Below are 17,079 nucleotides of genomic sequence, written 5' to 3'. Positions count from 1 at the left end.
GTTTCTGGCTTTGAAGTGGAAATTTACACTGAGCCTTGGGCAAAGGCCCCCTCTGTCTTTGGCTTCAACTTGGTGTCCCAGGCGGGATTGAGGCTGAGAGGTCATGGGTTCTCTCTCTTTGGCCATTGGATTCAAAACTGAATTTAAAAGTGGGGCCTCCAACATGTTGGGAACATTGGTGAAGGGAGAAATGTCTTGTGTCGGTGAATGTGCATTGGAGTTTGGGTTTGTTTAGTTAGCCGTGCTGGGGGTAAAGCCAGGGCCTTGCATCTGCTAGGCCTGAGCTCTGCCCACCCATGCAGTGCCTCTTGAGGGGAGGGGAAGGAAGTAGCAGGGGCTCATTCAAGACAGCCGTTCAGTGCTAAAGGATGAGGAAATGTAGTGGGGTCTAAAGAACCCTGGGGCGGAATGCTGCTCTCAAGAACACCACGATCTTCCTGATTCTCAGCACAGGGCAGGAAGGACATCTACGGCTTCATTTGCGGAGGGTCAGAGTGGTTCAGAAATGTGCTGTGTCAGCTAAGCTAAAAAGCCAGCCAGTGTTAGTGAATAAAAATGAAGGTTTATTTATTGTTTTTCTCTATGAGGATGATAAGAAATGTCTGGGGCTAGAGAGATGGCTCAGTGGTTAAGAGCGCTGGCAGGTCTTTCAGAGGACCTGGAATTCAATTCCCAGTACCCACCTGGCAGCTCACAACTGTCTGTAACTCCTGTTCCAGGGCCCCGGCACATTCACAAAGACATACATGCGGGCAAAACACCAATGCATATAAACTACAAATAAATAAATTTAAAAATGTCTGGAGGGGTGTCCTTGCTCCCTTAGCTATTCTTCCTAAAGTCGGTGTGGACGTTTAGGAAACACTATGGTGGTGACGGTGGGGTGTCCTTGTTCCTTTATGTATTCTTCTTGACATGACTATAGATACTTAGAAAACACTATCCTTCGTTGTAAAAGAAGCATTCCAAATGGCTCAGGGACTCTGGGGTTCCAGGTCAACTGGGGGCAGACGGCCACACTTCTTCAAACTTGCTTGTCAACTTCCAAAGTGAAGTCTGGCTGCAGGGCAGCATTGCAGAGCTTGAGTTGTTTTCTGTGTCTCTGGAATCCACCAAGTTCCTCCTCTAGTCATTGGCTGGGCTGCTCTGAGATGAGCTGTTCTATCTTCCCCACATCTGAATTCACTCCTGGTTTGAGACAGGCAGGCAGCAGCAGCAGCTTCCAGCCCAGACAGCTTTCTGCACAGGCAGCACGACACAGCTTGAGGGTGCTCTGCCTACCTGGGCTGTAGCCCCAGAGCCCTCCCCGCCAGCACCTTGCTCCGCCCGTCAGTTCCAGGCTGTTGACTGCCTGTGGGGAACTGGAGAGACCAGGATTCCTCTTCCATTCTTTCTGTTGTTAGGGGAAACAGACCAACCATCTGCATCTAGACCAGCCTTTCTCTCCCTCTCCCTTTTTAAAGGAGGCTTTCCTGCCTGGAATCTGGTAAGTGTGGGCAAACGCTCTCTCTCTCTTCTTGATCTATGCAGAATGTTCTCACGTAGATCCGTGAGCTAGAATTTAGAGTCTTTGAACTTATACTCCCTCTCTCATTGAATATTTTTAGCATGCCTTGATACCTGTATCAAAAAGTATACTGTAATAATTTTTCTTCATTCCTTATGTGCATAACCTCTGTCATTTTGCCTGAAGCTTCTTCCCAGTGTACAGTGGCTATACCGATAATTCTCCGGTGCCCTCCCCATGAATAAATGACTGCATTTGTCACTGCTGTTTTCCTTAAATGTCAGAAATAGACACGGTGAAAGGTTCTGTCACACGGTTTTCAGAAATTTGGTACAAAATTCTAGGTTGAGATAAGGACAGAGCTTTCTTTTTAGACTTCATTAGGTATTTGTTTTCAATTTAAAGCAGGGCTGGTGTGGTCATCTGGGTTGTCATGGGACAGGTGTACCTCTAGATCCCTGGAGATTACTTCCTAGGATGTGACTTTACAGGAAGTACGAGGGGGCAAATCCTTTGGTTCCTAACTTTGGTGGTCACAAAGGTTCACATGTTTTAATTGTTTTGCTCTTCTGGGGAGAAAGGCATCCTGTCAGGAAGTTTCAAAATCGGGAAGTGAGGTGCCCAGTGACTCCATCCTTCCTCACTGTCTTCTCATATTTCTCAGTCTTCAGAATGGAAATGTTATCCCCCCTTTCAGAAGGTGCGATTGGCGTTTTATATTTTCCTTACTCCCAAGTTAAAGAGGACTTATGTAAATGCCATTTAGAAAGACACAGGAATTAATTTTAAGCTGTCTTTCCATGAGGTCACTTGCAAGAGCTGGAGCAGTGTGGAGTTCATTCTCCTCCCTCCCCCTCCCCCATCCCACACACAGAGTGAGAGAGAGAGTCACGTTTTAGTCACAAACGTGTTTTATGGCAAATATATAATTTGAGGAAAATAAAATTATGTAATGCTGAATGGAAGACCAGGGCAAGGATGCATTTGGGGGACACCTCACACAAAGGCTGAGACAGAGCATGTGTGTTCTGTGTGGGCTTGTGGGTGAGGAAGAAGGAAGAAGTTAATCTGGTGGGGATAGCTTGAAACACGTCAGAAAACAAAACATTTGTCAGGAATCTTCAGAACCATGGGCCTTTGTAACATGTGAAATTGAACTTCTGACCCTTCTTGCTTCGTGGCGGATTGTTTTCCTTGCAAATTATGTGGTATTGGGTCTTTGGATGTGGGGCAACCAGAAGCTTAATAACTAGATGGACTCACCATTCTTCTTGTGGGTGATATGAGGTTATAGAGCCAAAACTGCCACCAGAAAGGAATTTGAAAATTGGTGAGCAAAAAAACCTAGCACTTCTCACCCATGTATAATTCTCCCCGCCCCCGTGGGGTATTACTTGTCCCCCATAAGGGAGCTGGAGTAGCAAACAGACCCCGGCAGCTCCAGAAGAAATCAGTGTCCTCTCTGCCCCCAGCCAGGGGTAACACCTCTTTTCTGCTTCTGCCTGAACACGAATGTACTCTTTTCTTGGTGACCCAAACTGTGTGCTGGGTAACATTCCTTCAACTTGCAAACTCTCACTTCTTGCCAAGAGGCCTAAGCACCTGGTTAATGATCTCTAGCGTAAATGACTCTAACCTGCTCGGGACCGCTCAAGTGGAATTTCGTGCCCTCCTCTGGGGACTTCTTCCCTGCCAGCCACCTGCCCACCTGTGGCAACTAGGCAGAGCCAGTTTTCCGTGCTCTCTCACCTGTGGGACAGGTGAGGTAGGAGGAGAACTACAGATGCTAGAGAAGACAGCAGCTACAAGCTGCCCACCAGAGGACTCGAAGGTAGCTCGGGTGTGGGGAGGGGGGTGAGGTCCACAGGCACCGTGGGAGGTGGCAGGGTGACCGCAGATGATGGTGATATGGAATGATGGTGTGTCCCATCTGTGTGGTAACTGACTGCTCGGGTCTCCTTCAGACAGCTTGGCTGTCATCTGCTCTTGCTTGTCTTTCATTGACACTCTCAGGAAATGGCTGGGCTGTCTAGATGCCCTTTGAACTTGTAGGGTGAGGAGAATGCACAGCAGTGTTTTCTTCTGACCTGAGGACAGCACTGATGATTCTGTGTGTTCACAGGGATGCCTAAAATAAGGTTACAAATAGCTTTTATAGTAACAGAAACAAGACATCCCCTTTGCAGTTTTTCAAGGATATCCACTAAAGGTAGGTTTAGGGTTTTTTGTTTGTTTGTTTGTTTGCTTGCTTGCTTGCTTGATTGCTTGTTTTTTAAATAAAAGCCTTCTATGTGCAGTCTCTCAGGTTTGTCTTGGGAATGTTTTTATCACTGTCCCCTGTGGAATGTTGAGGCACGCATCTCTAACCTTCTCTCTGAAAAAGCAGGATGGCAGATACGAGATCTGGAGACATTTACATAAGGCGTTTAATTTATACACCCTGTCCAAAGGCATCTCCCCACTTTCCCTACCTTTAACTGTGGTTTAGAGAATGGGGCCAGGGTTAATTGTGGGTAGCAGAATGATCCTTGGGCCGTGCGGTCCTCTGAGGCGGGTGTGGGTGGGCCGGTCATGAGTTGTGTTGGCCTCTTTCCCAGGTCAAGTTCTGCCTCCCACAGGCTGGATTAGCCACTAAACTGGGACTCTGTGGGCTGAAAGCAGGAATATGAGGAGGTCAAGGTCATCCTTGCCTGTGAAGCAAGTTCAAGGCCAACCTGGCTATATGAGACATTGTTTCAAAACACCAAAATAAACAAAACCAAGAAAGTGTCATAATCCAGCAGCTGAGAGCAAAACATTGACTTTGCATCTTTGTTCTGATTTAGTGACTGTTTCAGAGATAAACACTGGTCTGTATGTTCTTCTTTTTTTCTGTATATTCTAATATAGGGCTTTGAGAATTATTTTAATTTGTGATTTTGATTTTGTGTATGTAGGGGGTTTGTGTACACTTACGTGTGACAACCGGCAGGTGGAGGCCAGAGGACATCCTTAGATGTCACCTGTCTCCTTCCACCTCATTTGTTGCTGTGCGCACCAGGCCCGCTGACCCACAGGCTTCCAGGGACTCTTCTGTCTGAACCTCTCCTGTTGCAGGACGGCTAAGCTTAGAAGCTGCACACTGCTCACCTGGCTTTACTTCCCTCTGGGGATCCGAACTCCAGTCTTATGCTCCCATAGCAAATGCTTTATTCATTGACCCATTTTCCCAGGCATTTTTTTTGGTGGTTGTTGTTTAATACTCATTTCAGTCACATTGGTCTCTCTGTGTGTATACTTATCATTAGTTGCTCTAAGTGGCTCTCAAATAGTGGCAGTTCTTTCCCCTTCACCAACATGTGGTGGTTTCCTGGAGGCTTTCTTTGGTTGTCACACTTTGAGGGAGAAGAGGATGGTGGGAAGTTGGTGGGCACCTGAGGGTTGAAGCTTGTTGCTTTTCTAATTTTTGCTTTTCTGTAGGAGGGACCTATCACATGTGTTCAGACCAGAGTGTCTGTACTGCTGGGGTTAAGAGCTTGACATTGAAGAGTATGTCAGGGTGGTCTGTTTATAAGGAGTAAAACAGTGTGTGTGTGTGTCTGTGTGTATGTGTGTGTGTGTGTGTGTGTGTCTATCTGTCTGTCTGTCTCAGTTGGGCATTGTCAACAAAATGAAAGAGCTGTCATTGATACAGCTTCTGGGAAATAAAGTGTCTTTGACAGGGACAGGGAGATGGCTTTGGGTAAAGGTACTTACAGCCAAGCCTAATGACCTGAGTTCCACTGCAACAACCTGATGTGGCAAAAGGAGAGAGCTTATTCCCATAGGTAGTCCTCTCACCTCCACATGCTTGCTGTGGCAACCATGCACCAATACCCATCAAAACAAACAAACAAATAAATAAAATAAGTGAATAAATAAATAAGAATAATAGCTAATAAATGTAAAAAGTGGTTGGAGAGATGGCTCAGAGGTTAAAAGCACTTCTATAGGTCCTGAGTTCAATTCCCAGCAACCACATGGTGGCTCTGTAATGAGATTTAGTGCCCTCTTCTGGCTTGCAGGCATATGTGCAGTCAGAACATTATATACATAATAAATAAATCTTTTTTAAAAAAAGAACTTCTAATAAATATAAAAAGTTTCTTTTAAAGTATCTTTTAAGTTCAAATTATTGGCAAAGTGCTTTATTTTAGTACAGCTTGATTGTCAATAACTATCAAGGGTGTGTGTGTGTGTTTATTTGTATGTGTTTGTGTGATAGTTGGGTTGACAATCAGGGCCTTGCAGCTTCCAGGTAACTCCTACCACTGAGCTACAGGCCCTGCCCTGACTGGACATTTTCTTGCACCAGCTGTTTGGAGTGGGGAGCGAGCCTTCATTGGCACAGAGAGAAGCAGTAAGCCGCCTGGGCCTTATCTCTCCCACGTTGGGGATACCACAGGCACATGGCTGTGGCTATCAGTGTGAGCTTGAGGCTGACATGAAAGGGCATTGAGCAATTCCAGAAACAGATGCTCTGCTCTTAGAGCTAAAGCAGTGCAGCATCCTCCCTTTGGAGATGGAGGAACCAGCTCAGAAAGGTTAGCTTTCCTTTTCTAATCTCCGCTGATGCGTTTTTCTCCCTCCTCTCAGTTCTTAGGGCAACTTTGCCTGTTAATTAATTCACTTTTCAGTTAATTGTGTACTCATTTCTGACACCTTTTATTGTCATGCCGCCTGCTCTTAGAAATCTTAAAGTTTTTTTTTTTGTTTTTTTTTTTTATGCATATGCTTCTTGACTCCTTAATTAGATTAAACTAGCTTTGGGGATGGGATAATGGTGGCAGTACTTGTGTGTGTCTTCCTGTATCCAGAGAAGCTTTTTGGTAAATTTCAGACCCAAAGAAGATATTTGATGTGACCTGATCAGACTGGGCCTGACTTAGCAAGTATGTGAACTGCCGATGATGGATGTCCTTCCTGGGAGGACTGACTTGCTTTCCACATGGGTAGCTTTGAGAGGGCCAGAGGTGCCCGTTACTGTCAACCAAGGATACCGGGATACCGTGTAAAGATCTGACTTTCAACAGTGTTTCAGCCAGCATTTCCTTTTGACCTAAACCAGCTCCCTTTTATCATACGGATGACATAAAGTATAGCAGCCCCCATCTGCTAAACCTGGCTGCTCCCAGGTGTGGCTGGTGTTCTGTAATAAACAGCCTTGAGCGGGTGTTATTCAGGCGTTCTAGTGGGATTTAGTAACAAACACTCCCTCTCATCTTGGAGTCGAGTAGTCCTCTCCAGAGATGGGCTAAGCTCTGACCCCATCTGTACGGCTACAGTAAGCTCTGCCCCCTCTCTAGAGTTATGCCACGCTCCACCCCACTCTAGTGCCTAACTGAAGAGGCAGCTCTCTGCTCCTAAAACCGGGTACCTGCCCCACGTTTTGAAAACTAGAGAAGGTTCGCCCTTCCACACATGATGGTCATGAGATCTGGGAAATGTCAGGACAGTATTCTGCCCATATCTCCTGACCCTCCCTTTACACATACCTCCCTGCCACCCTCCCCCACCACAGCAGCTGTATTCTTTCTGCTCTGTCCTCCCTCCCTCTCCCTGCCTTGGCTAGGTTTGGGTCTAGGAAAGTACTCTTTTAAGTGCAGTAGCAGAGCTTGTTAGACAGGCAGGTCCCAGGCGCTGCCCTACACTTGTGGGTTCCAAGGGGCCTCCTCTAGGAAGGTGACTGTGAGGAAGTCCCGGTCAGATGCCACCTTCAGGAGGGGGCAAAGCAGTAGTTAGTCACCAGAGACGATGCAAGCTCCTTTTCAACCTATGGATTCTCACTCCCCTCCTACCCCCAACATGCAACTTCCAGTCTGCTTGTCTGTGTGCAACCTAGACTTTCCCTGGAGTGGGCACAAGCACGGCCCTCTCTTGCCGTGGGGTCTTTTCTAGATAGTTTTGCCTGCCATTCTTGCTTTGTGCCTTGAGCACAGCTTGTCTTTTCTAGCCACCCTGAAGTCCCACACTTCTCTTGTTTGACAAGTGTCTCCGCTTTCTTTACTGCAAGCATTCCTCGGGGAATCCATATATGCACTTCCAGATCCACAGTTTCAAGCAGTCAGAGACTCAGTGGAAATCTGAAAATACGTAAGTGAGAAAACTATCTATATTGAAAGTGTCTAGAACCTTCTTCCCCGTCACCCCCCTCCCCCCCCGCCTCTGTAACACAGGGAGACTACTTTCCATATCATTGACATGGCATTGAGTATAATAAGTATATTATACTTAATAGCGTGATCTCTATGGAGGATGTACACAGATTGCATGTAAATACTATGGCACAGTATGACATACAGGCTTTGAGCATCTTCATGTTGTGGAGCCAACACATCATGAACACTGAAGGAGTTTTGTAGTCTCATTGTTGCCTGTATATACACACATGTAAGTATCGTTAGTTCCACAGCTTTGCTTTACGTCTGCCATGAGGTCCATGTATGTGCATGCATGAGCACAAACTTGTTAATAACTGATGCTTTGGGGCTTCCATGTGTACTTAAATAAGAACTTAATTGTAAAGTGCTCTTTAAGCCACGCACAAGCAGACTTGGTAGCTAAAGTGATTCAAGTAATGAAGCTGTCATAGGAAAGATCATGCCTTCTTGGAGTCAGCATTTCTAGTCTCCGTATTGCAGTGTCAGGAGGCCAGTGCAGGAACCGAAGTTGACAAGTGTGTACAACACAGGGAATGTCAGGTTTCAGTGCCCTGACGTCCAGTGTTGATAAAAGAACACAAATCAGGCGAGGGCTGCTTTTGTTTATAAAAGGGCAATTTTAATACTAAGTAGCAGATGATCTTTTTTCCGTATGCTATGCTATCTGTGCCTAAATTAGTAAATGCTAACATAACTATAGCTGATAAAAACATTTCAAAAATTCTTCTTACTTTTTATATAATTAAAGTAAGTTCTCCATTTGGTCGTCATCCCTGAGAGAAACCCAGTCTTGCCAGACTGTCTGGGAAGAATTGTGAATCAGACCCTAAAAACTTGTAACGTTCGAGAAAGAACAACTGTGTACGGTGACTTACTCAGAACACAAAGAAGTTCCTCAGATCGTGAGATTTGTGTCAACTCGTCAGCCCAGAGCAGGTGGATCCCCTTCTGGTGGCCACTGTGAAAAGACCATTGCTTTGAGGAACACAGTTACCTAAGTGGAGTTCACACCACCATGCCTGCCTGCCTTCTGCTTTACAGACTGTAGTGTATGTTTTATGAACTCATTTTGCTTACTAAGCAAGTTGGCTATGTGCAATGCAAAAGGAGAAAGCAGTCATCTCTTGATTTCATGATGCTCACAGTCTAAGGGGCACATTGACATTTCCACAGGGCAGGGTTTTCACCAGATGATGGCAACCAAATCCAAATAGGTTTAGACAGACCAATGTGATTCTTGTTGCTTTAATTGGTATTCGTGTCTAGTGATAGCAGGCAGTGACATAGGAGAATCGCATATATTTCTGAGCTTTAGTCAGTCTTTTTAAAATTAGGCATAGAGTTTTCCATATCCTTCCTAGCCTTAAACACACATTATATAAGAGGTCTTTGTCTTCATTGAAGGGTGCTGGGGTCACATGTAGAAAGCTAGGAATCCAGAATATATACTATGCAAAGTTCTAAAGGAGACATCACTTGTTTTGTGAGATAAAAATTGAGCTTCCCAGCTCTGAAATTAGATAGAATGCAGTGGGGGTGGGGGGTGGGGAGGAGACTAAGAACAGAAAGTGTAGAATGTAAATCAGATGCAAACACCCAGTGGACGGCGAACAGCTTGACAGACAAGGCTTGGACTGGGGGTCAGAGAGACTGCTCATCATTTAAGAGCATGCACTGATCTTGCAGAGGAAGGGAGTTGGGTCCCAGGACCCAGGTCCAGTGGCTCACAACCTCTTCTAACTGTGGAATCCAGCGTCTTCTCCGGTCCATGGTTATGCACACAGACAGACACACACAAACGAACAATAACTGTGTGTATAGTGTTTTAAAGAAAATCTGTAGGCTGAGAGTTAAAGTTATTAACTGTTTATCAGCCACGTGGTATTCTAAGATCTATCATGGCAATATAGAATCAGCTGTAGATACTTCTACCTCTTTGCTATGGCAAGCTTATGTGGCCTGCTCTTTATAGCACCAGTGTCTAAATCCTGATAAACTAATATGGTTTTATGATCACCATCCAGCTTGGACAGTTGGTCAGCTGTGGGTCATTGGGATCCTGAGCAGTCAAGTCTGGCTAACACTGGCAAGGAGTCCTAATGACAACTGGCTGATAGAATAACAGAGATTAAGGAAGGTAAATAGGGTCACCTGGCAAAGACATTTGCCCTTTCTCAACATTATGGAGGCTATATTTAGAGGAAATGTTTGTGGTAATAATATTTGAAAGTTTGTTTTGTAATGCTAGGGAGTTTGGGTTATTTCAGCTAGAGGGATGTGGGAAGGGAGGAGGGGAGACAGAGAGACTGGAGTGTGTCCACTGGAAGAGGAAAATGAGATGATTAATTGTAGAATCAGAATAGAAAGCATGTAGGAGGCAGAATCTTGAAATTTCAGGGCTACCCGTTAGTCATTGGTTGAAGGCTTTGCTTTCAGAGAACTGATAGAGACTCACCCACCTCCAAAAGGCATTTCCAGCTTTCCCTTTAAATGCAGGTAGAATCTGCTAACTAGATTCTCTTTTAGCCCTGTTTCCTTCCTTTTTCTGCTCCCTTTGCTCTGAGTAGGCTCAACTGTCTGCCCTCTGCACTGTGTTTCCTTTGCACTGTGTCCATGCCCCAGAATACCCCTGTACTGGCCTCCCTACACCAGCGGTTCTCAACCTGTGGGTCGCGACCATTGGAGACCGCTTACAGCCAGTGGTTTTAGGAACTGAGAGACTGATCAGCTGCAAAATTACAGTTATGAAGTCGCAGTGGAATAACTTTATGGTTTGGGGTAACCACAACCCGAGGAACTATAGTAAGGATCCCAGCATTCCCCCCTTATTAGGATGAGTCTTCTTAAACCTGATGCTTGAAGTATCCAATAGGAGCATGGCTGAATGAAGTCAGTTTGAAGATTACACCAAGTTTCTCAGTCAGAAGCAGCCGGTCTCCTGTTTCATGTTTGAAAAGCTGTTTGCACTGGGCTATTCTCCCCTGGCCTCATAAACCCTTGGGAGACAGCCACACAGCCTGCCTTGCCTAGAGATATGATCTTACAGCTTAAGATAAGCGGGAGAAGTATCACACACACACACACACACACACACACACACACACACACACAAGGAATGAAGAAGAGGTGACAGGACAGGTTTGTACAGACTGACAGAATCCTGTTGAGATGGGAGGTGGGTATCGAGTATGTGGCTATTGGAAGCAGACATGGTGGCATATTAGTCCTTGACTCTGTTTGACAAATTCTACAGCCCAAATGTGCAAGCAGGGACCGGTGCCATTCCTGCCTCTAAAGGGCACATGATAGGTACCAGCAGTGTTGTGATGGAAGCATGGCATTGTCCTCAGGCACTTCATCCTCATGCCCATCCTGTACGCAAGCTTCTTGACACGCCTGTCTCCTCACACACCTGCCGCCCATCCTGTGCACGAAAAACACACCTCAGATCTGCCATCCCCCACTTTCTCTTCTTATTTAGCTTTAATAGCTCGTGCCAAGAATGGCGATAGATGAAGAAGTCCTCAGAGCATTAGACAAGAAATCTGCAGGGTAGCCTTGTCTACAGGCTTTGTGAAAAATGGGGAAGGGCGTTTGCTAAGAGTCCAGGCAGAGACTTGGTCTGTCGCGTCGGAGCTGGGATTTGCTCTCTGTAAATGGAGTTCGGTCTTTGTGTATGTACAAGGGGGTGGGAGTTGTTTATAATCTGTTGCTGCTGCTAGTGCAAAAAAAAATGCATTAAGGCATCTGAGGTGTCAGTCTTAGGAAGAGCCAGCCAGTGTATATTCTGAGAGACTTGATGGTACAGAGCTCCTGAGCCCTCTCCTCTACCTTTTGGCATGTCTGGGCTTCCTGGAAGTGATGCCCTTATCCCTCCTGCAATGTATGTTCTGGGGACTTTATCACATGTCCAGGCTCTGGCTGACCGTCAGGGTCCACAGGATGCATAAACAGGGAGCATGTAGTTGTTGACGCTGTTACGCTTAAGGTAGAGCTATGACTCCTTCCCCACGAAGTGCATTCGGCCGGAAGGGAAGAGGTTATTTCCTCACAGGTTCTGGAGACCTCGAGGAACACTAGGTTGGTGGCCACCAGAAAGACTTGTTGTTACCTCAGTGACATTTCTGTTATTGGAGAATGCTGGGCAAAGTGTTCAGGAATGTGGCACACACCTTTGATCCCAGGGAGGGGGAGACAGAAGGATCTCTGTGAGTGCAAGGCCAGCCTGGTCTACAAAGTCCAGGACAGCCAAGGCTACACAGAGAAACCCTGTCTCAACCTCCCCCCTCAAAAAACCAAACAACCAACCTAACAAACAAAAAACCAAACCAAAACAACAACAAAAAAAAATGTGAAAGAAGTATAGACGATACCAAATTTTCTTTGGGCTTCTGCCATAAGTACAGGCTAGCAGCCAGAAAAAAGGGTTTTGCTTAGCTCCTAGATAAATTATTAGCATGCTAATTGTTGTCATGAGTCAGCGCCTTTAAAATGTATTCCCTTAAAGCGGGTTGAGCTTCCTTCTCATTCTCTTGTCATAGGGTCTAAAAATGGAAGCACGAGGCCGGAACTCTTTCCAGATCATAAACTAATTCTGAGTTAATAGAGCTGGGATGAATGTGAATCTATTTGAGCGTCATTTTCAAATGCCTCCAGCCAGGTTGAGACCTGTAACACCTCAGAAATCCCCGCAGTGAGGATTAAGGGTCTAGCATCGGGGTTTCTGGTTGTAGATGGCCTTCCTGGTAGGTCCAAGCCTCTTAGACAGCCCAGCCTGGGATACATAGACCTTGTCCCTTCAGCGTCCATTTCTGCTGAGATGAGGTCTCTTCTCACAGCGTGTATGGGCTGAACCTGGGGGTACAGTGGCTTTAGAAGGACTGATTGTTCTCATTCCCCCAAGTTACCAGCACGAACCATAAATTCCTCTGCTGTAAGCTTACACAGTGTCCCAAGAGCAGGTCTTTGTCCAGTCAGAGTCCAGAAGTAGCTTAATTTAGGTACAGGTACAGGTACAAGTGGTTTTTTTTTTAAGTGGTGCTGGGTATTGAACCCAGGGTAGTGTGGATCAGGCGTTGTAACACTGCTGTTTCCCCGGTCCTCCGATGGGCTGAATAAGACCAGGCAGAAATCCATATTGACTGCAGGATTTGTTCTGGGAGTAGTTTATATTTATTTTTGCCTGTGTTTGTTTGTGGCTATTTATTTTATTTATGATAGCTATCACTTCTAGCCCTGGCTAATCTGGAAGCAGCTATGTGGAACAGGCTGGCTTTGAACTCACGGTGCCCTGCCTCCCTCTGACTGTCTATTGATGGAATCAAAGTCATATACCACCAGCAGATGCTATATATTTCTTTTAGACCTGTCTAACAACACAACCACTTTTTCCAGAATGTAGAACGCAGGCTAACAGCCCCATGGTGCTGCGAGAGGGAGGTGATGATTGTGCTTAGATTTGGCCTGTGTGCTGGATCGTTTTATGTCCACTTGACCCAAGCTGGAGAAGAGGGAGCCTCAGTTGAGAAAATGCTTCCATGAGATTGGGCTGCAGGCAAGCCTGTACAGCATTTTCTTAATTGGTGAGCAATGAAGGAGGGCCTAGCCCATTGTGGGTGGTACCATCCCTGGGTTGGTAGTCCTGGGTTCTGTAAGAGGGCAGGCTGAGCAAGCCATGGGGAGGAAGCCAGTAAGCAGCCCTGCACCCCCTGCCCCATGCCCTATGCATCAATCAGTTCCTGCCTCCAGGTTCCTGCCCTGCTTGAGTTCCTGCTCTTACTGCTTCTGGTGATGAGCCTGTGATGGAACTGTGAATGAAATAAACCCTTTCCTCCCCAAGTTTCTTTTGGTCATGGTGTTTCATCACAGCAATAGTTACCCTAGCTAAACCCGTGTTGCTGTTCTCGTCCCACTGGCTTACTATTGCTCTGCTCTGAGAAGGCCAGCTTTGTGCTCATACCCTGACCTAATTGCATGGCTCTTAAAACTTTCATCTGATAGAAACCATGTGTGAGGTGTAGACTTGTAATTCCAGCCCTCAGGTGGTACAGGCTGGAGGGTCAGAAGTTCAAGGTTCTTCGGCTACGTACGGATTTTCTAGGGCAGCCTAAACTAGAGACTCTTAAAACTTTTTGTTTCCACCAGTGGTAATTTTTGTTCTTGTTCTTTGTGAAAATTCTTAATATTATAGAATATCTAGACTAGGGAAGCTGCCTTTTAGCATTAAAGGTTGGGGGATCCAAAATCACCTTAAGGAGTGGTTTGCTCTGTAAGAATTTGAAAGTTGAACCAAATAGAAAATTGGCAAAACAAACAAATGACAGAGAAATTAACAGATAAAGGTGAAAGTTAAAATAGGAACAAAACAAAGCCCCGAAAAGCTAACTAAATCTGGTAGCTGACTAGTCAAAAGGACAAGTGGAAAACTCCTGATCCCAAGGATGACAGGCAGGAATCCATAGTAGGGACCCAGAAGGGTGACTAAGTGAATGAGCCCTGAGAACAGCATTGTGGGAGAATGGCCATGCCACTGATACCAGGCCCAGAAAAGCCATCAGTGGCTTAGAACACGTTGGCTTGGTCTGGCAACCCAAGGGCCTTCGTACATTCCTTTTGCACTCGAGATAACAGTATAAACAAGGTCCCTTCCCTTATGTATGCACAACCACAAGCCTTTCTGCCTTGGTGAGTTCTACAGGAAGGAAAGTACAAGTCCAGTGCCCTTGTCAGACACGTAAGGCCCTGCATGGGTGATGAGCAAATGCTGTTTCTTATTTTCAACAAAGTCCTTTAAAACAGAGTGAGAAAGATGTGGGGGCAGGAGGATCCCGAGTTTCAGGTCAGTCTGAGCTCTATAGCAAGATCCTTTCTCAGAAAACAAACAAATAAAAAGAATTAGGCAATGCTAATGGGAAGAGAAAAGGAACGGGGTACATGGTGGGTGGGTAGCAGAATTCACGGGAAAGTGCCGTACGTAACCCCAGCCAACACACTTGAAAACACAGGGCTGATTCATTAGTAACATACCAATGGCCAAAACAGATCCAAGAACCAAGGTAAAGCTGGATAGACCAGTTTCTATAGAAGAGACAAGTAGGGCAGTTGAGCGTTGTCATGGAAAAGGGCAGACAGACTGCATGGCTTCATGCCCCCTCCCCCAGCTACTTTAGCTAAATGTTAAAGAACACAAAGTTTGGGAATTACACTACTCAGAGACATAGTGAAGCACAGACAGACTCCAAACTCACTTAGAGAATCAGCTTTGGTGGTATTTAAAAAAATAAACAAATAAAAAGCATATGACCTTGGCAGGGCAGATGGTGGAGGGGATAAGAAGTGGGGGAATGGGTGGTGAATTTTATAAAAATATATTATATGCGTTTTTGAAATTATCAAACAATAAAATACTGATACACTTTGAAGTGGTTTTTTGTTTTGTTTTGTTTTTTAATTTTTAGGAGCCACCATAATGCAAACCAAACCCAGTCCTCTGTAAGAGCAACTGCTGAGCCATCACTGTGGCCCCATTGATACATTTAAGAATTGTAGACTATGATTATCTGTGCAAGAAGTTTACAACAACTTGTTCACCAATAGACTAGTGAGCACATTATTAAAAGGCTAATGTACTGTAGCCAGTGCCTCCTTCCAGGGAAACCTGGGGTGTTTAAGGACTGGGGACTTCTCTTGTTGTCATCAGTTGCACTAATATATCAAAGGAGAGGTGCACTTACCAGGACAACATAGGCCGGGAAGCTAGCTGATACAGTTAGTAGATATTTCAAATACAGTAAGTCTGAAAAAAGCAAACTAGAAAGGAAAAAAAATTAACAAAGGCACACCCACACGTGTGCGTGCATGCGTGCATGCATGTGCATGTGTGTGTGTGTGTGTGTGTATGTATGTATGTGTGCATCACAACAGCAGATATTTAAAAGTCAGGACTCTCAAACTGTATACACAAACGCAATTAGTAATCAGCAAGGATATCCCCTTTTACAATTGGTGTGCCTGGAATTCCAAGAGCACATCAATTATAAGGAAAAGCGGTTTCTAAAACCAATGAGAATTGTCAAGGGGGCTAGATTTGAAAAACAACCAGTAAACATTTTAAGAAAAATCCTGTTCTTTCGAAGACAGATGCATGGAAATGCAAGGCAAGCATTTGCCTTAGTTGGGGTTTCTGTTGCTTCATAAAACACCATGACCACAAATAACTTGGAGAGGAAAATGGTTATTTCTTTCATCTTACAGCTCTCTGCTCAACCTCCATCACTGAAGGCAGTCAGGACAGGAATCCAGAGCAAGAACCTGGAGGCAGGAACTAAAGCAGAAGCCATTTTCTAGCTAGCTTGCTTAGCCTGCCATCCAGGACCACCTGCCCAGATGTGGCACCACCCCAGTGATCTGAGCCATCCCACATCAATCATTAGTCAAGAAAATGTACTTTGCCTACGGGAAAATCTTAAGGAGGCCATTTGCTCAGTGGAGATTTCCCCTTTCCAGATGGCCCTAGCTTGTTCAAGTTGACAACAACCACAAAACAAAATGAAATACTAAGGGGCACAATTGACCTCTTGTCAGCTTGACACACAAATATTCCACTGTTAGAATTCCTGATTTGTCACCAGGATCTTGTGTTAATATAATAATATAAAATATAGTATGACTTTTAAATTCCCACAATCTCTAAAAACTATTCAAATACTTTAAAAGTTCAACTCTCTTAAAATATCCAAAGGCTTTTTGAAGATCCAAGGCCACTCTGAAAGTCCAAAGTTCGCTTTAGAACCAGGGCACAGGCAAACCAACACCCAGCAATATAAATTAAATCATGCCAGTCAATGTCCTCCATTTGAGATTCACTCAATCTTCTGGGCCCCTCTTGAGCTCTGCCATTCGCAGGACGCATAGCCTGTCTCATCGGTTCAGACCGGCTTCACCTTACAGTTGTGGCTGTCCCTGTTGCTCATCCCATGGTCCTGGCATCTCTGGAATTCTGGTGTCTCTGTTGCAACTGGGCCGCAATGTCACCATTAGTCGTCCCCAGGCTATCTTCAGGTACTCGGACCATGTCACGTGGTTCCAAGCCCCATCTTCTCTGCATGACCCCTTCAATCCTGGGGTTTCTACTGCGCCTGAGGCTGCGCCAACACCAATGGCTTCTCCTGGTCTCCCGCAGTGTCAGTCCTCAGCTGTTCTCCATGACAACTTCACACCTTAGAAACCAGCACTCCCTGAGAAACTTATGTGTTACTAAGTTCAGCTGCCAACACGAGGTACAACGACCTCAGCGACGACCTTGGCTGCTGACCGTGAGCAACCACTTCTCAGAAGATTTCACCTCTGTGATGCTGGCCTCTTTTTAATCACCGCTAATTTCCCAGCCCTAGC

General features: G+C 45.4%; 1 protein-coding gene across 5 annotated transcripts in view; it reads left to right on the top strand.

The window, feature by feature from the left end:
• The window catches only part of Nedd4l (NEDD4 like E3 ubiquitin protein ligase), a 317,780-nt gene that overhangs the window by 129,722 nt on the left and 170,979 nt on the right, over nucleotides 1-17,079 (top strand). The window contains exon 1 of one of the 5 annotated variants that reach the window (XM_060377167.1): nucleotides 1,410-1,486. The exons of 3 other annotated variants lie outside the window; for them this stretch is intronic. The gene's annotated coding sequence lies outside the window, so the exon portion shown is untranslated. Of the gene's footprint in view, nucleotides 1-1,409; nucleotides 1,487-3,171; nucleotides 3,339-17,079 lie in introns of those variants that run through there. One more of the 5 variants, XM_060377166.1, reaches the window with a different exon arrangement.

Source organism: Meriones unguiculatus, chromosome 2, assembly GCF_030254825.1.
Source record: "Meriones unguiculatus strain TT.TT164.6M chromosome 2, Bangor_MerUng_6.1, whole genome shotgun sequence".
Taxonomy (NCBI): Eukaryota; Metazoa; Chordata; class Mammalia; order Rodentia; family Muridae; genus Meriones; species Meriones unguiculatus.
The sequence above is the reverse complement of the archived record's forward strand: the minus strand, read 5'-3'. Positions and strand labels throughout refer to the sequence as shown.